The sequence below is a fragment of the Neodiprion virginianus genome, chromosome 7 (genome assembly GCF_021901495.1).
Source record: "Neodiprion virginianus isolate iyNeoVirg1 chromosome 7, iyNeoVirg1.1, whole genome shotgun sequence".
Lineage (NCBI taxonomy): Eukaryota > Metazoa > Arthropoda > Insecta > Hymenoptera > Diprionidae > Neodiprion > Neodiprion virginianus.
This window is the reverse complement of record NC_060883.1, coordinates 6,002,723-6,028,510: the sequence shown is the minus strand read 5'-3', so window position 1 is coordinate 6,028,510 and position 25,788 is coordinate 6,002,723. Positions and strand designations below refer to the sequence as shown.

Genomic DNA, 25,788 nt, shown 5'->3' with positions numbered 1-25,788 from the left:
TCAGGAATCGTTAAAAAAAACTGTTTGAATATTGTTGGAATTACGAAAAACGAGGTACGCCTAAACATTTTGCGCTATCGTCGATCCTTTTTTGGTTATTGCAACGCAAAATCAGTTTGTGAGGTTTATTCTACGTTTTCAGTTAAACAAGGCTTAAACGTCAATTTATTCTTGCACAAGCATTAAATTTTCGCAACAGTTGCAAGAAAATATAGCAACAGTCATCGTTATGAGAAAGAATAGTAACGGATGCTAGACTTTCCGGTAACAGCTAGAAAACTAATTTTCATTTTCTACCTGGAACTATATTTTTCGATCGTGGTAAAAAATGAAAATATTTAAGGACTGAGCGGTAACCGGAACTAAAAATTTCTCTTAGTGCAATAGCTCAGCCTCGATACTTGGCAAGATGAATATTCAACCGTTTGAAAGGGTTATTATTGGTTTTAGAATAGCTACCAATAACACAGGTCTGCAAAAAATATCTTATTTCAGTTGCATGGGATGTTTTTGGTGAACGTTACGTTTTCGAGTATGCTGAATCCAAAAATGACTTCCATTTCCCTTCATCGCGTACAGTATTTTTGCAAAATACGAAGTGTTTGCATAAAAAATAGCATAACAATACTAAAAAGAACCACCATTTCATTACAACGAACTAGACAATATTTCTTATAAAATTAAACAAACAATTTCTTCGTGAAATGTACTTGACATTCCATGTTCATTATTTTTGCCCTGTGAAACCTTTTCTACTTCTCTTTAATACTTTTCCGAACATGCTTCCACTTTTCATTTTCTGTTTCCCTGTTTGTATTTATTCCTGAGTCTCACTTTAATACATATTAAATGAAAGTAAGAAATCATTTTTGCATGAGATTTTCAGAGTCAAAAATAGGACACCAGATCTCAAGTTAAGCGGGAGTTTCACGCGAGAAGAAACCTGACGTGATGGAATTTTTTTGAGTATCTTTCCCGCTTTCAGTGATTAAAAATCTATTACGAAACGGTATCAAAAATCTGTGCAGTTTTTTTGGTCACAGACCTCGGTAATTTCGATTGATATTTTTCCGTACAGATGTAGGATAACAAGATGGAAAATATACTACCTTTATTATAACGTAAAATATCCCTTGAAGCGAAGCTCTTTGCATCGAATCATCGGACATGATCGATATAATCGGTTGAACGGAGATGAGAGCTGAGTAGGTTTTCAATGCGACGGAGATAAGTAGACCCGCTAAGTAAAGCAGGTCCTTCAGATGCCGAGTTGAACAAGTTACGTACCCCGCAAACTCCTCAGCCCCACTTTATCCACAACTCGGATCCGCTGTGGATCGAATTCGTCAACGAGCCGGGTTCTTCCCGAGGACAAAGTTACCTCGCTCATATTTCAATCGCAGAAATATTGAAATCAACATCAAAGAAGCCGTTGAGATCCTACCAGCGATGTTTCCGAAACCGAACTTGAGCTGCAGGGATCGCTTTTGCCAAGACCCTTGAGATATCTGTGAACTTGAAATCTTCTGGAGTTCTTCCTGGAAGCCTCACGTAACGCCACGCCCTCGACTCGGAACACATTTCGGTCAACGACAAACTATCGATTCAATTTTACGCATAATCGTGACTGTGATAAAGTCAGAGTTGTGCAAGCATTGAAACTAATCTTTTGGAAACTAAATGACTGATGCTCCAAGTTTGCGTTCCAGCAGGAAGGAAGTGTAGACACTGTAACATTTTGGGGTGTGGATTAATGTTCCGAATGGTAAAACTAATCGGGAACGACATTAGAAGTCCAAAATCTCGAAAGCTTGAAATTCCGAATAGAACGAACTTCCGAACGGTTTTGATCGTTTGCAATTTTAACCTGAACCCACCTTTTCTCGGATGGTTTTGGAAACTTTTGAACACGTTCGTTTCGAATTCAGTAAATCGTATCTTTCACAGCTAGCTTACAAAACTACGTCACTCTCATCATCATTGTTGTTAATCCAACCGGTAAAACAATAACAATTCTACTGACCACTGGAGCATAATTGGGTTTTGGGAACCTTGGGATTATGACCGGTACCTAGCCAACTTCATCTTTCATCAACCAATCGATACCAGTTTTCTCCAGTGAACAGTTTTCGTTGGAAGTTAGGATAAAGCTTACATGCAAACTAATAAGGTATACCATCCTCGCTTGTACCGACAATAAATATTGCCTCCTGATAAACAAATGAATCTCAAACCGGACTTCGGGTTCTTTGAGTAGATACGCGGGTGTTTGAATCGAATCGTGGCCGGTTTGGTGTAGCATGACAGAAGAAGGGTGGCCCGAGGGCGACAGAGAAGGGGTTGAAGGGCGGGAAGGAAGATCCAGAGAGCCGGAATACTAAGACCCAGAGCGTGTTTCATTATAGCAAGTTTGGCCTCAAAGCAGCCGGCCTGGAAGGTTGGGAAAGGTTGGGAAGAGCAACACACATAGTAACACTGCCCGGGGCACCCACAGGCGCTCAAATTGCTAAGCTCCTTTCCAGCCTTCATGGCATCCGCAAACTAGGCGAAACCACCGCCCACATCCTTGTGCCTTGTGCCCCTTAATGCATCGTCGATCTTCCGTCTTTAGCGAAGCACCTACGTTGGTATCTCTGCTTGCCGGCTTGTAAACTTTTCGTCTTCGAACAGTCGAGGTTACGATCGTAAAATACTACGGTGTTACAAGCGTACCGATTCACCACTTTGCTCTTGGTGCCTGAACTCTACTGGAAACTAACTAGGGACGTACTTACTTCCGCGGCTATTACCTACATCGGTCTTATGGCTTCACGGTGCGAAGCGCATCGCACTGATTGCGAGTGCAGCGAACGTTTGAAATCGACGGATAAACCCGAGGTCGTCACAACGACCCTTTAACCGCGTCTATCGTATCGTCTACACGGGAGAAAACTGGTCTCGGTATCCATTTGGGATCGGAAGTTTCGACGTAGAGTTTATACGGTTCGTCATTTTCCATGTCAGGAATTGTTTTCATCGCATTATCCTGGCGTTCCTTCGAGTATCGATGCAGAACTACTACTATTATACGTCTTCAAGTCGGTATAAATATACCCCGAGTTAGATGTAGAGATGTGACAGGATTTCCACAAGGATGGATCGCTCCATTTCCCGAACAGCGAAACCTTTCTCACGGGTATCAACAGGATATTCGTAGTGCTCGTGTGGGTGAGCCGAAGGAAATATCGAAAAGTATTGAAATGTTTAGCCGATATTGTTGCCGGCACTCCACAGTGAATAACCTGCTTACCGATATTTCAATATCTATTTGCGGGATAAACTCTGCAATTTGAGGGCTGTTTGAGCAAAGAAATACAAACCGTTTGGTACACTGTGAGATATGGTGATGTTGAGAATTACCAAAATTGACTGGAAATACAATTTGTATGGCCAGTTTTAAAATTCACTATCAAATATAACTCGTAGAAATTGATACGAAATTATTATGTAGTCTACAGATGTCCACACTGCATTTTTTTTTTTTTTTTTTTTACAGTGTATTGTCTCAGAGTTGTTGTTATCGTTATGTAGTTATGAATAAAAACACCGATAACATTTTCAACTGTTTTACCAGGACACCGTTTCATGGAAAATATACGATTCACAGCTCTTGAACCTTTCATGATTCATGGGTTTCAGACATCAAGAATAAACACACGTTAGAAAAGCTCGAGAAGCTAATTTTTCCAAGACAGTTTAGCGTTTATCGTTCAACTCACATCAAACACGAAAGCATGTTTCACGTAAAGACCCTTCGGTTATTTCATAACAATTGATCCGTGCAGAGTGAAAAGCTCAGACATTTATAAGAAATATATCGTCTCAGTTGCAGAACAAAAGGTACATTAAAATGAGCCAGAATTGTGTAAAGTTTCAATCTTGATTCATGATTTGACTTACCACGATGACATTTTCAATGGGATATTTTCTCGTACGACGGTTGGGGGCAATTTTGAATTGCATATTTTTCTTCCACTGTAGGTGAAAGTGATGGGTTGAAAAGTTGACCTCATCAGCCGTGGGATAGTTTGCAGACTTTTGCTAAATCGAGAATCGAATTACGCTTCGATTCACTTCTTCCTTAGAAACAATCCCGGAGCGAGTTGGTTTCACCGCTTAAAGAAGTAGGTCAAGGATTCCCTGTCCTGTACAGGATCGCATCAGGATTACATTCGAATGTATCTATCAACGTCACCTGAGTACCCGAGGATCGCAACGCGTCGCGACGTTGAAAATAGTTAAAACTTGAGGTCCCGGGTTGCTCCTGGTTCGGGATTCGGGAATAAATCATGAAACGGCTGCCTGCCAGTGTCTGCCATGCAGATAAATCGGGGAGGGTGAGCGCTTCTGATTCGGCATCAGGGCTGTTTGCGTTTCAGCTGAAGCTTATAGCGGAGCTTCCCGTTCCAGTCGCGCCTCGAAAGCCAACCAAGATATATTACAAGGTGGCCTCAGAGTGCCAGAAGATGAATTTCCCGCTCGTTTTCTCAGGGACAAACATTTCCTGGACGCGTACTGGCAGCCAGCCTTGCCTTGCGAGTATCGAGCGAGTCGGGAGGGAAGTTAAATTGTTTGCCCGAGGGTGGAAGTTTTTCATGACTACTGCGGTGTTGTCTGCATAGCGAGCTTCCGCGAGGCTTCCATGAATTATGCGACGTGATCAGTAGGCATACGAAGTTTACACGAAATCACGGAATCCCACCGAATTTCCAAGTGGAAAAGAACTACGAAAGACTTGTTTCGCCAAAATCGTGTATTCCGAACGTACAAAATTTCAAAGAATATTTAAGGACATGTATGGGGCATCCCGTGCCAACTCAACATACTGCGAAAATTTTTATTTTTTACTTGGCTGAAACTTTGCTATCTTTTTTGCATTCTATGGAATAAGGTTCCTTGATTTTTTCAAAAATTCGCTGATTTCAAAACCATGTCCTGAAATTGTGTGTTTATCAAATGTACTTTTCGAAAATGCAATGCAACAATTTATCTAAAACTTTTTTGATGAGGTTTTTTTTATTTAATTTTGAAACTTTAAGAAATCTTTTTTTTAAATCGAGTGTATCGATCATCTTGTTATTTTAGATTCTCAAAAATCCTATTCCACAAGTTATCGGCCTAGTTTTGTGATTCAAATTCATAGATTTTTCAAAAAGTTACAGGCATTTGTAATAAAAAGATATCAAAATTTGCGAAAATGTATATCTCATGAAACGTTTGACGAAAAACTTTCAAAAACGTCATTGAACTTCTTTTCACAGAATGCGAAGGGATAGACAAGTTTTAGCCAAATCAAAAATATCAACTTTGGCAGTAGGTTGAACTGGCATGGAATGTCCCATATAAAATATTTTTATTTTCACTGGAACAACGTTGAAGCGTTAGGTTCTGCCGTACTAAAGATTTTTCTCTGAAGCATAAGTCTGGCAATGAGCGGTTCCACATATGCCACAAGAAAAAAAAAAAAAAAAATGTATACCAAATTTGAAATACCGCTGTTCGAAACTTTGAGCCGTTAAAACTGTGCAGCTTCAATTCCGAATCTCGGGGATTTGAGCCGTTGGAAATATTCCCTCAATCTTACCCAGTAATCACGATCCGTCAAGACCTACGGTTCCTTTTCCTGGAACACCGGTTGTCTAAAACTTTGATCTTCGGTGCAAAAGGCCGAGCCATTTTCGTGGCGGAAATGGAGTCGACCGCTTTAAGTTGAATCGCAGGCTGGAGTGACATATCTTAGAGATAACGAGGACAGGGATATCACAGTTTGCAGGATAGAGCCAAAGTCGTACGAAAGGTCCAGGGACAAGATGGTTGAAATGAATTGTGCCGCACAGCCCGGAATCCTCGCGGGCATTGCCGGTGAAGTAGTCGCTATATTTCAAGACACGGCACGAGTTGATCCGGCGCGTTGCAATCTCACCGAAATTCTGGAGCTGGCCATCTTAATAAAGCGGACTTTACGAGGGAACAACCACGCCAACTTTTACAAGAAAGGACAAGTTTCGCGAAATTCGGACGATTATGATCATGAATATGTTATACTTGAAAAGCTCAAGCTGTCTCTCCTCAAATCTTAACTTAGAACTTGATACTCAGGTCCCTAATTTTCACTCTGTATTCATTGATTTTTTTTACATATGCGAGCAATTTTCGTATGAAATTGACTGAAAAAATTTTTCCAGTACCAAAATAACTCAAACTCCTATCGTGAAAAATGATGCAGTATTTTCAAAATAAAAATCTTTGAGGGTATGTAAACATTTACGCAGTGTTTTTTCGTATGAAGTGAGTATCGTTAAGGGAAAAATTGCCATACGTTTAAAACTGGTGATTCTTGAAAAATCGAGATAATTAATGAGTCGAAATCAAAGGTGCAAAAAAATAAATAAATACCTGCCATTTATCTATCTTTTTTAACCGAGTGCGTAAAATTCAGTTTTGCGTACCGACATGAGTGCGCGAATTAGTTCATTCTCGCACTAGTGCACTCACTTCGGTATGCAAAACCGAATTTCGCGCACTCGGTTGAAAAAAAATAGATAGCTTGTAGGTAATTCGATTTCCTTATCCAAATGAGTGGTGAAAGTAGTACATTACCGCGCTAGTGTAAGAATTTGATCGAAACATCTTTTCTTATAGCTCAATTAGATATTTCAATTTGAATACTAGTTTACGCACTCGTTTGGGTACGCAAAATAGAAATTTGCACGCTCACTTTTTGAAACATAGATAGATCGTAAGTAATTCGATTTGGTTACCCAAACGAGTGTGCAAAATAATAAACTCCCAGTCTAGATTGAATCAACATACCTTTTTTTATGGAGAAACTAGATATTTCGATTCAATTCCCGCACCAGTGCAAGAATGCACTATTTTGCGCACTCATGTGGGTACGCAAAATTGAAATTCCCGCACTCGTCTCCTTTGCGCACTAGTTGCACAATCTACGAGTCTATCGTTTCGTCTTCGCCTATTTTTCTCTCCTCTCTTTCTTTCTCCGCGCTTTTCTCTCCCAGCAGACACTTTTCCCGCGGTATTTGCCGACGTCTGCAGACAGACAGATACTCGCCGGGTTTCACCCCCTTAGTAGGATGTCTTCAGCATGACCCCGATCCCAACCTCACGTTCACTGATAGATAGACAGGCGGGCAGACGAACCGAATCTGCGATGGAAGAGGCGATGCTATCAGCGAAGATCCTGAGAAGCCAGCCAATCTTCTGCACAAAGCTTCTCCGTACGCTCCGTATTCCTCGAATTGCATCTCGGTATGTATGGTGCAGCAGTTCTTCTTCCAACCAGCTCGTGAAAATGCGATAGCTTCCATAATCTCTAGTCTCATCACAGCCCTGCCCTAAGAGAAAATAAAATAAGTAGGTAGACCAGTTTCCAGCTATCTGCAGCACAGCGAAGGACTCAGTCGGTCGTCGTAGTCCGGCAGCGACCGAATTAAATCTTTATGCCTTCTTTTTCTCCGATCCTCTATTTTCTATCGCAGTCTTTACACCGCTCGCTCCATCTTTCCGGTCTCACTGATCTCGTGATTTCGTTGAGACGTAAATTTCTTACGAAATCCTCTGGATTTTTATACGATATTTTAGCCACGAAGATAGGACTCAATTGCACACGAGATGATGACAATGATTTTCTTTAGATTTAAAGAGGCTGGTTAACCAAGAATCAGTATAATTTTTCGCTGATTGACAACTAATTATCAAGGAGACACGACGGTGGAACTCTTGATTTTTTCGAACTGCTTGAAATTTAAACTCGTAATAAAGCTCTATAAAACAAGTGGTTTTCACTGGTTTCATCAGAAAAGCTCCTTGCGTTACAATTCTCGTCACATAAATCTATAAAAAAATTCATAGCTGTGGAGCGTAGGGAACAAAAGTTACCATGAAAATTGCGACAAGTTACCACCTAATTATTCCAATAATTAGTAATTGACAACTTTCACAAAAATTTAGTTCATCAAACCTCTTTTGCTCGAGTTAAAAGAAAAAAAATTGTTCCTTACCAATTAATGAAAACTAGAAATTTTCGTTCATTAGCGTGTTCATCAATTTCAAATATTCGTATTAGCTAAGAAAATCTTCCTAATAATTTAAGATGAATAATACTGGTTATAAAATAGAGGCTGATCAAATAACCGATAGATTATCTCGATTTCATTTCGCGATTACTTATTTTGTCGACATCCCACTGATACACTTTTCTCATAAAATTTGGTACCTGGGAATAAACAGTTTTTGTAAAATTGCGCCGATAGTGACTATGTTTGTTATTAGATTAAAAAAAAGCAATATTACATTTCCTATTGGTAGAAATAAAATTTGCTTCAGCGAATTTACGACGAATAGTTGTCCCAAAAAAAAAATAAACCGTAGTAGAATATAATTCCAATAAATCTGGTGAATCTTAAATCACATTGTAGAAATCTGAAAAATCGATGTACGGATAGCTCTTCAGTTTACAACGTTGGTTTAAATTTTTCGCGAAATTTATCGTAGCTTTCGAAAACACTAAAGCGACAAATTCTCAATGCCAGACTATCTCGTGAACAAATTAAGGAAAAGGCACTAAATTCCGAGTGTTAAATCTCAGTAACGCAAAAAATTCACCGTGGAATTGAGTATAATTTCGTTGATCTTCGTGGGAGATTTTTTCAACCTTCTTTCGGGTGAAGAACGTACCTAGTATTTGCGCATGGAGTATTCAAACACGCAATGAACGTAAAATAGGGACGATCCAAGATCAAAAGGCGAATTCAGTGGTACGCTGGAAACAGAGAGGCAGCAGCAGAGAGAGATAACAGCTTCAGCTGAGTCGGTTCACACGGTCTTCGCCGTCAAAGAGCGAGCGTAAAGAAATACTTACCAGGATCCAGGATCCGCCCTCGATTGAAACGGGAGCTTTTTAAACTCCGTACAAATACGAGCTCCGTTACGTTTTTGTTTTTCTTCAGTTTATTAGACGTACGATGATCCGATCGATTCAACACAGAAGAATTTATAAACTCGCAACTCCGAAAGTTGTACTTCCGGAAATTCGAACTTGGACCGTTGCGTTTGCGGAATGCTTCAGCTTTGGTATTTCGAACCGTTTACGGATTCACCGTTTTATCACTCGCGCAAGTTCAATTATCATCCTGCGCTGAGAGAAATTTTTAGTTCCGGTTACCGCTCAGTCCTTAACTATTTTCATTTTTAACCACAATCGAAAAATATAGTTCTAGCTGAAAAATGAAAATTAGTTTTCTAGCTGTTACCAGAGAGTTTAGTGTCCGTTACTATTCTCTCTCATCACGATCACTGTTACTAAATTTTCTTGTAACCGTTGCGAAAATTTAATGCTTGTCCAAGAATAAATTGACGTTAAAGCCTTATTTAACTAAAAAAGTAGAGTAAACCTCACTGACTGATTTTGCGTCGCAACTACCAAAAAAAGATAGCGGAAAATGGTTACGCGCGCCTCATAATTTTTCATAATTCCAATAATATTCAAACAGTTTTTTTTAACGATACCTGTTTTACTGAATTTTTCTAGTTACCGTAACAAATGAAATTTTTTTCAGTTTTCTCATGCTTCGTCTTTTCTTCGCTGATAATTATGCCTTGCCATAAATTATAGCGGTCAACACGAATATTGAGTCTGGCTTCTAGATGTCAGATTTTGGTTTCTTCCATGTAAAAAACAAAAGAAAAAACAGTTTCATTAGCTGTAATTTGCTCTTGTAGAAAGCAGAACGATATTTCGGATTTTAAAAAGACATTACCTATTTTCTCAAACATTTATTGTAAATAACAAATAAATAAACTTCAGTTTCGCATTTAAATCACTTTTATTCAAAAATTTTAATGCGAATCAGAAGATTTTCTAATTATCATTATTATGAATAGTAAGTAATTTTTCTTAATATTACTTACGTGGAAGAAACAAAAAATTGTCATCTGGAATCTAGACTCAAAATTCATCTTTATCTGTGTGATTTACCGATACAAAAAAGACGAAAGCAAACTTCATAAGTAATAAATAAAGATTTTAGTTATTATTCAATATATAGAATTAAAATTTATTTATTCAAATACAAACTCGATAAAAAAATTTTTTTTTTTTTGTTGACATGTGCTATCTCTCGTGTTGGGTAACTGAATAGAAAAAACAATAAATTCTAAATTCTAGAGGCGCGAAATGAATCTTTTTTACCAACTCTCTAGCAATATTTCACGCAGAGGTTCACCGCTGTGATAATTAAATTTCTCTCGACTTTGCTAATAAGTTATCAAACTAACTATCAAATTTTAACCTCAACCAAGATGCGAAATTTATAATCGAACAAACTCCTTCGACGCATTGTTGTGCTTGAATTATGCGTATAAAATAGTACAAAAATGACCGTCCATAATGTTAATATACCGGTTTTGTGGAGAATTTTCACATTCACCGAAAAGTTTGATAATATTTTTGACTCATATATCCATTGTAACAAAAAAATACGCAGCAACTTTGCCTTCAATTCCACCGTATTTCAGCGCACTCTATATTTTAGAATCGCACATCGATGCTTTCCGAATATACATATACGTAGTTTGAACATTCACGGTGAGATTTATATGTAAATACGAATGAGTGTTATTAAAAACGTGGAGGGAATTAATTCAACCCTTCAACCCTGAACTCGTAACCCTGCTTAGAAGTCCAACGTTTCTCCTTTCCTCTCCACTTTGCAATTACAAACCCCGCGCCCTGTTTTCCATGTAAAATTTAGTGCATGATGTTAAACCAGTGAAAAAGGATCAGGATTTGAAAAAAAATCTGAAGACACCGAAGAATTATTTCCGTTTAATTCTTTATCGTTGTATCGAACGCAGTAATTTTTACCTCTCTTACTTCACTGTTTCTGCTAATAAATTCACATATCACATATTTCAACTCGACATTAACTTGTTATCGTACTAATTTCATTCAACCCTTAAATGTCACGCTTCAGAAGGAATTCTTTAAATGTCACAGAGACCCAATTTAGCTCCGAATCACTGAACTATAAAATATTCAGAGTCGTCATCTGGAGGATCAAAATATTGTAGTATAAAATAATCGCATTTGACTTTTAAAGTCTGCTTCGTGGCTGTTTTTTTGCTATGAATTGACTCATCCTGACGGAATGATCACGTATTAGTTTAAACAGTCCTATTTTTAAACCTTGATATTAAACTAACTTTGATATTTTGTATAATTAAGAATTTTTCAGTATATGAACCTACGGAAAAAATAAAATGAAAATTCTCGAAATTAGTATTGCATTATGGAATTTACTTGGTAACAAATCGACGAGCGTTTGACCCAATTATTTCTGATTTAGCACTCTTTGGTTTCTAAACCTTGTACCCAATAAACAACACAGTGCATCTTTTTTGCAAAGATTTTCATTCCGTTCATTTTCATTCGTTTCTGACGTTAAAATATTTGAAATTATTTTGCGAATGCTTCTGTACCTACCGAAAAAATGAGTTTCAGCAACAACAAAATGCCTATTTTGTTCCCTTCGGAAGGCTCTTTCATAAAAAGAGTACATTATGTAACCAGGGTCTTTTTTTTCCAATTATCAATAAAAAAAAATGTTTGTCTTTTGAGTTAAACGTTTCTGATTTCGAACTCGTTTACTCGGCACAAAACGCCCCGTACACCAAATGCTACTGGGTGATATTCGGATCCCCAGGTGACAATCGAGGGTTAAAAACGGTAGCGCAGCGAGAATATTAGATAAGGATTAAATGGAAGAAGAGTATGATAAACGTCCTGGAAAAAACGTAGACACTAAATTCTCCCTGCCCCCAAGAGAAAAGGGTAGAACTTTATACGTTCGCTGCGTCGGCTGTTCAAGACGACGGAAAAAAAAGTTATGCTGCTGGTGAAAAAAGAAAGTAAAAAAACTGTTTTCTCATCCTCCGCTTGAAAAGGACTAAAATTTTCGAAAAAAAACAGACATTTTTCACCGTATCTAAGGATCAGCCTCGTATTCGAAAAGATCAGACCTTCCTACAGAACAAACTCAATCGAGTCATATTTTTTCGAATATTCGACAACAAATATTCAATTCAAAAAGGCGATAAAATCGATCAACATGCACTGAGAAAAAAATCATTTGTTGTAGTAACTAGAAAAATTCAGTAAATCAGGTATCGTTAAAAAAACTGTTTGAATATTGTTAGAATTCCGAAAAACGAGGTACGCCTAACCATTTTGCGATATTGTCGATCCTTTTTTGGTAATTGCATTGCAAAATCAGTTTGTGAGGCTTGCTCTACTTTTTTAGTTAAACGAGGCTTTAACGTCAATTTATTCTTGCACAAGCATTAAATTTTCGCAACAGTTGCAAGAAAATATAGCAACAGTGATCGTAATGAGAAAGAATAGTAACGGATACTAGACTTTCCGGCAACACCTACAAAACTAATTTTCATTTTCTACCTAAAACTATATTTTTCGATTGTGGTAAAAAATGAAAATAGTTAAGGACTGAGCGGTAACCGAAACTAAAAATTTCGCTCAGTTTAGCTTAGTGACATCGAAATATCAAAGTTCCGCGTATCTGTGACGTATGTATAATGCGCAGATAACCAGATATCGAACGCCACGTGGGCACACATTATTTTTGCACTGATTCCGAACCAGTCCAATATTTGGAAAAAAAATCTTTCCCTCTAACGTAGAGAGAAACACACACGTACACACAGCTCGACACTTTTTTCCTCTGCTGCTTCCTATTCTTTTTTCACAACTTTTTCTTTCCCGTTTCCTTTTTTGTTTTTTTATTTTTTTTTTCTCTCTTCCTTCTCCTTCCAGCAGAAATTGATACCAAAATGCGAACTCGCCCGCTTCGCAGTGACTCGCCATCGGGCTGACAGCTGTGATTTATTTGGCTTCCTGCCGGCTTCCCTTTCGCCCCTCTTCACCCGGCAACCCCTGCAGATTATCGACACACCCGACGGATTCGCATATATTTCTGTGCACCAGCTCCATGGCCGTGGTGTGAGAATTTTGCGGCGACAATTGTGGTTCGGTAGGCAACTGCTGTTTGCCATTTGAAACGGCGGACCACCTGCTGGTCGCTGAGGTAAATTTTAGGACGAAATGCGCGGAGTCAAAACCGGCCGCGAAGCCTCGCTTCGAAGGCGAAGCGATTTGACTTCTCCGCGATACAAAGCTGACGGAAAGTAGGTACGTGGGAGGTATATTAATACGTAGCGACACAATTCTATGTGTAAAATCGTAAAAGCTCGACCGGGTTGTAATCAAGGCGCTACTGATGGAGAATGATAAAAAAAAAAAACACAGATCTAGGTTATTTTTTCAATCTATCGACACCATTCTGTGTATAAAATCAAGTATTGTATAATGAAGACGTTTCTATTGGTGAAAAGCAAAAAAAAAAAAAAACCCCACAGATTTGGGTTATTTTTCCCAATTATCTTTCATGGATTGTTTGAACGCGGGCTGACCCGAAAAAGCTTCCGGTTTGTTTTTTGTTTTGTGCAAAAGTGTTTCTTGAGATCTAAATTTAGACATTTTTTTTTTTTATTTAAATTTGAAATCGGATAACGAGCTATTCTAATTTGCTTGCCAAATTTCTTAAAGTCAAATTTTGTTTCGAAGAAAATTCATATCCCGGCAGAGAGTTGATAAGTTTTTGGATGGAAAATTAATTTAGGGCAGTTGAGAATCGTCAGAAAACTAGCATCGATCAGTAAAAATATTGAAGAAAAAATCGCCCATCTATTAGAAACACCTAACTTTAAATTTTCCTGCGCCTTTAATTTCCCCTTTTGGTGATAAGAATTGACCGCCCACGTCATGCGATTTAACGCTGCTGGATTTTTTTCTTTGAGTTTTTTTTTTTTTAAGTTCAAAGTTTATACGCCAACAAGCCCACGCAGGCCTTGAAGGAGGAAATTGAGCGGCGTGTCAACGAAATTCAGTCACATTTATGCAAAACGGTGATGGAAAATTTCAACAAAAGAATGCGTGTGTGCTGGCAAAACCGTATAACGTAACCAATATATCGTGTATTTTAGGAATCAATGAAAAATGTTCACTGAGAGAAATTTTTAGTTCCTGTTACCGCTCAGTCCTTAAATATTTTCATTTTTTAACACAATCGAAAAATATAGTTCCAGGTAGAAAATGAAAATTAGTTTTCTAGCCGTTACCGGAAAGTCTATTATCAGTTACTATTCTTTCTCATTACGATCGCTGTTGCTATATTTTCTTGCAACTGTTGCGATAATTTAATGCTCGTGCAAGAATAAATTGACGTTAAAGCCTTGTTTAACTAAAAAAGTAGATTAAACCTCACAAACTGATTTTGCGTTGCAATTACCAAAAAAGGATCGACGATATCGCAAAATGGTTACGCGTACCTCGTTTTTCGTAATTCAAACAATATTCCAACAGTTTCCTTAACGATACCTGTTTTACCGAATTTAACAAATGAAATTTTTCCCAGTCTACAATATCTAATTATAACCCTGTGTTTTCAATCGAAATTAACCCCTGCGTGAATTTTGTGACACCCTTTATCCAGCCAACGACTGGCGAGTTGATATCTCGGATTTTACGAGCTCGGAGCTCGGAGGCGCGTCGATTTCTTCGCCTGCAGTCGGGATCTTTGAGGGTGCGGTGACCAACCGATCCTTGGACATCCTGCGCTCCACCCCCATCCAGTATACCTACATACCTACGTTTTTCATTTTCTTTTACGACGCCTCGACGTCGCTGTTGATAATATTGCAAACGAATAGCTGTAGCTGCGGAGGCGGATACGTATAAACGAATACATTCATATCTATACACACACACACACACAGATATATATATATATATATATATATATATATATATATATATACCTCATACGCACAAGTTTTTGCATGAAAATACCCGATGGGAGATTCGGTAGTCGAGGTATTTTTGCCGAGGAGAATATTTGAATACTCCTCACCCACGCGTTAGCTCCGACCGCCGCAAAAGCACCGGGGGTTGAAAAAACAGGGCAAGAAAAGATGAAAAAAAAAAAAAGAAAAAGATTTGGAATAAAAAGAAAAACAATAATGTTATGCAAATAAAATTGCGCTGCTTTGCGACGAGTGAAAATAAAACGTTTTGCAACTCCGCTTTTACATTTGACTCCTGCAGCACGCATTTTTTTTCAGCCGACGAAGACATTATACATACGCATGTGTACGGATATGTGTATACATTTCATGCCTTGTAGAAATAAATACACACACACACACGCACACACACAACACTTTTGCACACCCTCGCGGTGTATTAATCGTACTTAACTCGTCGTCGTATTTTTCTTATTTTTTATGTTATATCCCACTTTCACGTTATACCAACGTATATAAACCGTGTCAAGAAGGAGAATGAGGGAGAGAAAGAGAGGGAGAATGAAAGAAAATAATAATTTATCCGCTCTACGCGGCGAACAGTGAAGTTAAATCGGGGTGTGGTTCAAGTTCCGAATTTTAAAAGTTCCGAAAGCGCCTAATTCCGAATTATTCGTTGGCGAAACTTGATTTAAAGAAATCAAAGCTTTGCCAAACAATAAAGTTTCGAATGATCGGAAACCCGACTGCTCAAAGTTCCGAAATGCATGATTCCGAGGATAAAGTTCCGACGGAGCAAAATCCTGAAAAATAATGTTTCGATTGAGTAAAATTCCGAAAGTTAAAATATACCTACACAGCGTAGTTTACTCGACAAGTGGGTGTAAAAAATTAGAAAAACCAGGATTCCGAACGTAAAAGTATCGAAAATTCAAAACAAAGCAAGATCAACGTGGCGAAATTTCACGAAGCCATAAATTCATGGAACTGAAAATCTTTGATCATTCGGAATTTCGATGTTTAGGATTTTTATATTTTTTTCATTTTCGCACTTTCGTAACTTTGCTCTTTCAATAATTTGAGCGTCAGCTTTCGAATCATTTGAAACTTGAGTCTGATTTCTTTACTTTAAGCTTCGCCACCAAAAAATTCGAAGTTTGGTGCTTTCGGAACTTTTCGAATTCAGAATTTCAACCCGTCTCGTTGAATGGCCAGTTCCCTCAAAGCTAGCAAGTTTTCGTTTATGCAATGAGAGAATTTTTTAGTTCCGGTTACCGCTCAGTGCTCCACTATTTTCATTTTTTACCATAATCGAAAAATATTGTTCTAGGTGCAAAGTGAAAATTAGTTTTATAGCTGTCACCAGAAAGTCTAGCATCCGTTACTATTCTTTCTCCTTACGATCATTGTTGCTATATTTTCTTGCAACTGTTGCGAAAATTTAATGCTTGTGCAAGAATAAATTGACGTTAAAGCCTTGTTCAACTAAAAAAGTAGGATAAACCTCGCAAACTGATTTTGCGTTGCAATAACCAAAAAAGGATCAACGATAGCGCAAAATGTTTACGCGTACCTCGTTTTTCGTAATTCCAAAAATATTCAAACAGTTTTTTTTAACGACACCTGTTTTACTGAATTTTTCTCAGTGTGACTTGTAATCTTTGGGAAAATTTCTTTTACGCTCTACACTCGAGGCGCAGGGATCGCACAAATTTGGATAAAAATGGTTTATGTACACACACATACTCACACGCATATATATACAAGGAACTCGCCGTGTGGCGTTAATAAAAATATTTCGTTTTTATATATGGATAAAACACCTACCTCAGTGGAATGGTGCCACATTTGAGAATATAAATGTACCCAAGTCGTTCTCGAAACACTTCGCGATATGGAAAAATGCTTTGAGGGGATATCCGACGAAAGAATGCCAGCGTAATACACACGGTTGGAAATTCCAGAAACAATTGTTTGAATGGCCGATGTTACGCACGTGCGTAACTGTTTCGAAGAATAACGCAAACCGTAACGAAATTAGTTTTCTTGGGTATCAAGCAGAGGATCTTAAAATAGTTGGTCCGTATTTTCTCTTTTTTCTTTCCGCCTACAATTGCGCCAAAGATATGTAGCAAACCTGCCAAATTAAAAACTATAGCAATCTCTTCTAATCCACGTGACTCGAAATGTGTGAAATTCAGCTGCGAAACGGAAGGAAATATGGACAGCCACATTGTTTTAGGTTTTTCTCTAGGATTTATAGATGAGTAAAACTTTTTTCTTACTCTCGATTTTTATGCAAAGATCCAATAATTGATGCGATTGGATCTCAGACGGAAAACTTGAGGTTATTGTCGGTTAACTTTTTTATTGATTGAAAATTCGTCAATTTTTTACTCTCTTATTAGATATTTTAAATGGCGCACAAATTTTGGAGATACGTTAAGAAGTTTAGGTTTTTCCAGTCTAGCTTGACTTGTAAAATTGCGGAATTATAATATTAAAAGTGATACATTTTTTGTCGGACGAAATAGTCTTCAAATGTAGAGACTAAAATTTTACTGTACAAGAAATCATTACATTTTTACAACCTCCGTCAAAGTGCTGATCACGAATTTTTAACCTTTGATGAATCTTTTACTTGTAAACTATTCTTTGCTAGTTACGAATCTATTATGCACGTAATTTAGTCTATCTAACACCCAGAATGTATCAGCTAATCTCTTATAAAGATTCAAGTTTAAAAAAAATCACAAATGTTTTCCTCTTAACAGTTGTTTTGCCTTTTTTCTTTTATTCGTTGCGCTTTCTCCCTTAATTTCTCCAGTCGTGAAAGTCTTTTCTGAACTAGTGTATTCCGATATTTGGTCGTTTCTATCTTATTTTTTTGATAGATACGTGCAGACGGTACAATTACGGAAATGAAATGCTCGCAATGGTGAGTCAAATTTTTTGCGGTCTTCGCTGAATTCTAAAAGATCATATCAGCTGATTGTGCGGAGTACATATGGATCTTTCCATAAATATATACCACATTGAAAGATATTGCTATGGACGTAAGTTGAAGTCTGAATTTTCTCCCTTTGTGTGCAAGATTCGCAAAAGGCACGCCTTCAGACGGTATAATAATTCACGGTTGAGTTATTGAAACGATATTGATAGATGGATAGATATATGTGTGAACCTATATGAAACGATTGCGTTTTATACATCCATATCTCGCTGTATGGAAAAATATAACCAACGTTTTCTTTCAAGACGTTACTGCCAGTGGTGATCAATAATGGATCGTGAAAGAAAAAGTGTCAAAAGTTTCATCCATCGTGATGAACGTTTGATAGTTGCATCGTAAATTTTTTCTCGTCATTTCTTCGCCAAAAAAACTTTTACTGCCTCTGTATATTTACAAAATGGTAATATGCATTTTCATGCATAACTCGAGAAGGAAAGATTAAAAAAATTCTGCACAATTTACCGTCTAACTTCTAGTTTCACGCATTCTTTTTCATCTCACGCCCCAACGGAACGGACTTCTGAACTTATCAATATTTAACACCTCGACTCTGACTGTCAGCTTGCACCCACTTCAGATTACAGTCTATTCTCTCTTTCATTCTCCTGCTCTATGTATTATTTATTGTTCTCTGCACGTACAGCATCTGCAGAATATCCATCATCGCGCAGCTTGCGAGCATATGACTAATTACATTTTTGCACCATCGCTCTATGTTTTCCAGACGATTTTCAAGTGTCTTTTTTCTTGCTTTGGCAATTTTTTTCAAAGTTTCAACATGAAACTTCCACTCTATACGCTGATGTCAAGAATACGTTCTAAACATTATCACGTGCATTACTTTCTCAATTTCAATCCTGATAATGTTCGTTTGAATGTTTTTCTTACCATTAAATACCGCATGATATGGGCAATCTACAATATGACACACTTCGGAACCAATTTATACATGACGATAATTCCCCTACACTGTTCTGAAAAAGTAAGTATTAGACGGTAGTAAACTTCGCACTAGATCGAATTCGGAAATCGAAGACATCCATCATGTTCCTCCCGTCCAATCCTATCGCTCATCCCTGCCGCGGGATGAAACTGATGTCCCGTTTTTATTGCGGGCACGTTAACCGTTCGACGCTGTCAGTTAAGGCACCAGGAAAAGAGCGTTATCAGAAATTATGTGGTAAACAAGACTGCGATCAATGCCACCTTCGGGCAAACACACCGGCAGATAATGAACGCGTATCTTTTTTCACCTTATTTCTACAGTCACTGCCCTCAGAATCGCTCCTGTAGCTGAAGTTTTTGATCGATGAAACTAATTATGAATCTAAAATGAATTTATGAAGGTAAAAAGCTAAATCAAATGCAGCATGTTTCCAAGTAAACACCGTAGGGTGATGAGTTGCCTACCACTAAGGGGAACAAATATTGGTAATACAGACCACCGAGTTATCGGTAGGTAGCGCGTTTCAAGTTAAATTATGCAAATTATCGAAAGCAGTTGTTTCGTTGTTTATAACACTGGTCAACAAAATTTTGTAACAAAGTGCTGGCTAATTTTTAAATATCTGTCTAACCTCACTGTTAAAACATATTTATTTTGATTCGATCAGGTCTAGTTTTTTGTGTTACAGCTACTGCCAGTGAAATTGAACTGGGTACAATAAATAAAAAAACATCCTGAATCATAAAAGGTAAGTCAAAACAATAAAGATTGAATTTTAGCTGTAGTAGCTGTAACGCAAAAACTAGACCTGATCGAATCAAAAACAAATATGGTTTCATAACGAGAGTAGATAGGTACTTCAAAATTGGTAAGCACCTTCCTTGTTATAAAATTTTGCTAACCAGTATACTGTGACAATATATATAACCCAATTTTTGTTTAACAAAACTGTATTTTTGAATATACTAAAAAAATATGATATCACAATAAAACTATTCATATGGAAAATATTCTAACATCAATTCGATTATACTAAACCTTGCTTCTAACATAATCAGTTGAAAGTTTCTATGTTACACATAAAAAGTGAATTTTTTTTAACTAGTGTAACCTACACTGAAGCGTTCAGTGATCGCGTTCCGGCATCACGTTAAAGTGTCACTCGGTAGATCTGTTTTACCGATATTTGTCCTCCTCAATAATAGGCAACCCAACACAGCAATATTCGGCTGCAACTTTACAGTTTCGTACCGTCACGAAAGCAGCTCTTCTTTGACAATGAATCGGTAAATTAGACAAGACTTCTTGTATGGAGTGGGAAATTACCCTTGATACAATACATCCGGGTACTTACAGGGTCGAAGTACTCCATAGCAAATGAGCGACCCCCTTGTGAAGAAGAAATATCCGCGAGAGTGAGTTGAGGCAGGACTACGTGGTGAGTACGCGGCGGGAAGGAAGTGGCCTAGTTCATTCGTTCCGTCTTGCTCTTTTTCTGGATCATATATCACAGTTCCCATTTGTAGTCCCGCAGAAGGAATTCTCATTCCGTGGAGAACGCCATTAGTCGGGCACGGAGTGCTACGTGAGAAAATTTTGTGACGAATAAGATGGTGGCCGAGGAACGAAGGCGAGGACGAGGGTGAGGTTAAGGGCGAACAGTGCGAGTCCAAGGAACTAAGAGGTCTCCGATACACGGTGGAAGCGTACTAAATCAGAAGTTATTTTCATCCTGCGAAACCCGTCGATAAAGTGCAGGTGAAGGAAAAGGCGACCGAGGACGGACAATTTACTTCCCTCTTACAGCGAGGACCATATACCAAAACGAATTCCTGTTAATGCATGAAAGCGAGAATCAGAAGGAAAAAAAAACCAGTGCCAATGGATGTGGAAAATTTGTCGCGTGAATAAAATTTTTATACGTAATCATCGCTGCTTGGATCCAGTATCAAATTCATTATACAATTTTCGAAACACCAACGTAAATTTTCGGCATCCGAAGAGACACAAGATAAATGGAACTGTCGTAAGGAAAAGTAGAAACAAGTGCTTTCGAATAAATGGGATTGGTTTTCGTGCAAGAATCCAATAGCGATTCTTTTTATTCCTTAACGTTTCGGCACTTGATGAAGAGGTCCTCCTTGGAAGTAGTAAAAAAAAAAAAAATCAAATAAAAAAAGAAACTGAAACCTTTTATCAGATATTGGTAAGGATAAATGGGATCGTGAGATAGTAACATGAATGTTCATAACGCTATACGTAAGAGCAAAGGGAATCGTGTAATATTATATCATCAAAACGTAGACATGGCTTTTATATGCCGGTTGTGGACGTATTGCTTATTCGTCTAGACTGACACCTCACAAAAAAAAAGAAGAAACGAGTCGATGTGCATACTGTTTTTCATCCAAAAACCGAATTGGATTTTTGATAAAAGAATAAACTCTGTTCAGTCTGAATCAGAAGCTAGAAATAGAGAGAAAAAAAATGACAAACAATCATCTCCGGATGGATAAAAACAGATTCTTGCGAATACGGTATAAAAACAAATATTCATCAGCAATTACATTTGTGCGGAACAATTATATGCTACGGTTTAAGATTTTTTAAATATTTCTTGGACAATTTGCGGGGATCTGATCAAAATGAGACTAAGAATATCAGAATCGTGTGAAAAATAACACCGTATGATCCTTGTGATTTTACAACGTTTGCAGCATATTATCTTGATCTTGATTCATTTCTATAATAATAATATACAAATAACATTGTTGGAGATTTTTGAAACGTTTTCTTTCACTTCTCCTAAGTTTTGATCAAAACGTTCGGACACAAGTATCTTTATAAAGGTAGAACCGGATGCTGTAAATATAGACTTTATGACTAACCCAGACTATGCCATTGTGGTCAACCATGCAGGCCAATAAAAAAGCGTCAGTCAACATCTATATAATAAAGTTACAATTCTCAGTCGTATTAAATTTATCACACACCATGTCTCTAAGGACGCAGGGTCTGATTTTCGCTATGACGGTATTAATTCATGGCCTTGTCAGAAGTACTTACACACATCGTAACCACACAAGTTTACGTAAACAATGTTGTACAATACATCACCATTTTCTGTTCTTCTCACACATAATGATCTGGTAACGATTTATGTACACACACAGGAGATTCCAAGAGCATACGGAGTACAGACACTTGGGAGTCGTTACCCTACTGAAAAGAGCTGACAAGCACTACTGTTCACAATACGTTCCAGAGATATGATACATATACGATTCGTGTCAGCGAGTCTGTAAACCGTATTTTCTCACTGGCAACTGCGACTACGTAGAAATCTTCAACATAACTACTACCTCAGTCATTTCCGTGCAACTGAGGATAGCTCACGATTTCAAACGGTACCCAAAGTTTTGATCTATCAAGCATAACCGAAAACTCAAGTTATCACTTGTACCGAGTTACCTTAATTGAGGTTAAATATTGTGCTGACTTGCGTATCTATATTGGTGTGTATTAGAGACAACCGGAGCTTACGGCACTTGAGCTTGATAGATCAGAATTTCAGGTACTGTACGATTCGAACCCAACAAAGTTGTACGCACTCTTGATAGTCTTGCTTCATGTTATAACTTTCTCGTTGTTGGTTATGACCCAAGCTTTTTAGCCAAGACCCTGCTAAGAATCCGACACCGAAGTAGGTACGAGATCCTCGAACAATGTGAAGACAGTCGTGAACGGGATGACGGGCCATTTGTCCTCGGATATTATGGGGGGATGGTTGGAGGGCTGAGAACTGGCACGCGACATCATTGTGCGACGGTGTATGCAATCGCGCTCCTGCCAAAGGGAAATAGAACTGCAGCCGACGCGACACGACGCCCGTTGACCAAAATGGGAAACGGGTATATGGTTGGATGGATCTGTTCGGATAAAGGGCCAGAGAGAGAGAGAGAAAGAGAGAGAGAGAGAGAATGTGGATATAACCGAAATCTCCGACCGTGGCATCTGTCCTATAATGGTACCTTACAAAGGCGTGGACCCCGCCATTCAACCAGGGCAATGTACAATGGCGCCACGTGTGTCGACGGTTTCCTCACGTGGGGCTGGTGTATAATACCTGTCGGCAAGGGATAGCTGCTCTTCTCACCCTAAGACGAAACTCGCAGCGTGGTGCCGCGTTGTCCGAGTGGCCATAACCGTTGTAACGAAGGAGAAGAGATATTGGAAAAGTAGAATTTAAGTAGGATGAGTGTACCATTTTTTGGTCAGCTATGCACCGTGTCTAACCGTGAATTGGTGATTTTATGGCCATATCCATTACGTGTAAGCGAGTGAAGGAATGGTCACAAATGGCACAAGAGTGTTGAATCGACTTTGATCTTTGTAAACCTTTGATTTCCAATCAATGTGGTCGTTAAAAGTGGTGTATTAGTTCACTGCGGAAGGTGGCCAAAGTCCAGATAACCGTCGTAACGAATGCGGGGAGACATAAAAAGTATAAAATTTAAGCAGGATCGATGCACCATTTTTGGTGGGTTAAATACCGTGTGTGACCATAAATTGAATTTTACCCTATTCCAGCGGTTTGAAATGAAACCTCGATATTTAGGCTCTTATTCGCGATTTCAGTTCCAATTTTTATTTTACTCATTTTGTTCTTCTTTGTTTTTTATGAGAATTTCTGGAAATTAAAAATGTAATAATATGATGAAAACTGAATGTGAGACAACCTCGCAATGAAATTACCAAAAAGGTATCGATTTTCAACTGTAAAATATCGTTAATGAAATTATGACGATCTGAAATTTGAAATAACTATCTTTTCTAAAAGTGCGTCGTTACGTTAAATGGTTCAATCACAGGTATTTTTGTATAATTACGTTTTGTATAATACCGTTTTCTCTACTGTCGCCCCAGGAACGATGGAAAAATTTATGAACGAAGTTGGCGAATAACGGTAGAATGTGAGAGACGGAGAAAAAAATTGATGAAAACTGATGAGATTGTGTGAAAAAAAGTGTATACATGTACAAAGAACCTGCTCCAGAGTTACAGATAATAAACCAAGGAAAATAACTTAAAAGCCAAGTTCGCGGAATATGACATATTGGAGTTCTTGGCTTGAATTTCAATGAGACAGGCTATTGAGGATATCCCCTTGAACTCGCAGTGCTAAATTTAAATTAGCGAGGTCGATTCAGCTGATTTAACCTACCGAATAACTTTTACGCTTGGCGCTAAATCTTAGCTGGAATTTCCGCCATATACAAACCGTTTATCGTGAGAGCGATATTTCATGCGCTGACTAAAGTGGAAATGGAGGGGTGAGTTGGGTTGCAGGGTAAAGTTTTACGAGGATCGACGGAAACTCTGACAGTCATTTGTTTGCGAGTCAAACCTATAAAGCGAAAAGCTAGGGGTGGCGGGCAGAAACGGCGCGTGTTCCTTTTCGGAAGGGATGAAAAAAGAAGGAGGAAAAAAGAAATTGGCCAGCACTGTATCGGGTGCCATTATCCCCACCCCGCGCCGGTTAATCAATAAACACGATTGGTTATTTTATGGTCCACCAGAGAGAGAATTATACCGAGGAATTACTCGAAGATAGAAATTTTCTCATTTCCTTATTTCCGTATTCTTCAACCCCTCGCGGATCTTCGGCCGGCGACGCCGGCGGAACTAATTGATTCAAATTGGCATTTTTATTCCCAGTAAATAATAGCTCGGTTCAAATCCTACCAGAAAACGACGATCAGGCGAAACTCGAGTATAACAGAACTTTGTCAAAGAGCAAAGGAGGCGAAGCTAAGAGTTTGAACCGCTCGGTTTTGTCTGCCCGTTCTTCCGGATCAATGGACGGAACTCAAAGCGTTCTACGCATTGTGGCCAGAATATTGAAAAAAAATTTCAGGACTTCCTGAGAAATCACTTTAATGTTCAGTTCCAGTTTTACTCGAAATCCCATTCATAAATCTTATGCAATTTGCTCAGACGGTGTTTCTTTCGCGTCAATAACATTAATTATTTGGAATTAATCAAATTCTTATAGGATAGATAGAGCTACTTACTAATAAATTGATGAGAACTTGACTGAAAATAAGTCGTAGTTTTTTTACTTTGAATTTATTAAATACTTCGTGAAAATTGAATACCAGTTCAATTTTTTTTACATCCCTCAAATAAAAACGCTACAGTTTTCACACTGACTGCAAAAATGTGTGAAATTACTTGGTTGATGTAAAGAATAAAATTACCTGTTGGAGAAATTCCAAGTCTGAAGGCCACAAATATTTTCACTCGTTATTTCTCCACATTGTGAACAGACAGCTTTTTGATCCAGAGAAAAACGAACAAGTGACAAATTTTTCTTTTAAAATTGCACGGATTGAAAAGTTATCTGATTATTCAAGAGAAATGTTTTGAATTTTGAACTATCAAAACCACCAATTTTCAAATTCAAAGCAAAGTAGAATAACATGACTTTGTGACATTACAACAATATTTATATTTCTATTATTTCGGGCAGAATTTAGAAATTGAAATATTGCTGCAATATTTCTGCAACTTTTCAGAAATATCGTAGCAATGTTTCTGTAATATTGCAAGCCGTGCGTATGACAAGTCGCAGCTGTAAGAAATGAGATTAAAACTGTAACATAAGCTTGGAAACTTCTACATAATACTTGGTACACCGAGACCAATTTCGCTTGAGACGATTGATGCAAAATTCTAGTAAAATAGATTTCGTTATAGTAACGTTTTAAACATTCTTGTAATCACAAAAAAATATTGAAAAAATAACGATTTACTGTGATTCTAATTGTTAATAGTAAATTTTCTGGTCATTGCAACGTTAAATCTGATTGTTTCATTTACGAAATTCTTT

General features: G+C 37.9%; 1 protein-coding gene across 15 annotated transcripts in view; it reads left to right on the top strand.

Moving 5' to 3' along the window:
• Positions 1-25,788, top strand: part of LOC124308816 (leucine-rich repeat-containing protein 24-like) — a 129,034-nt gene that overhangs the window by 89,244 nt on the left and 14,002 nt on the right. The window lies entirely within an intron of this gene.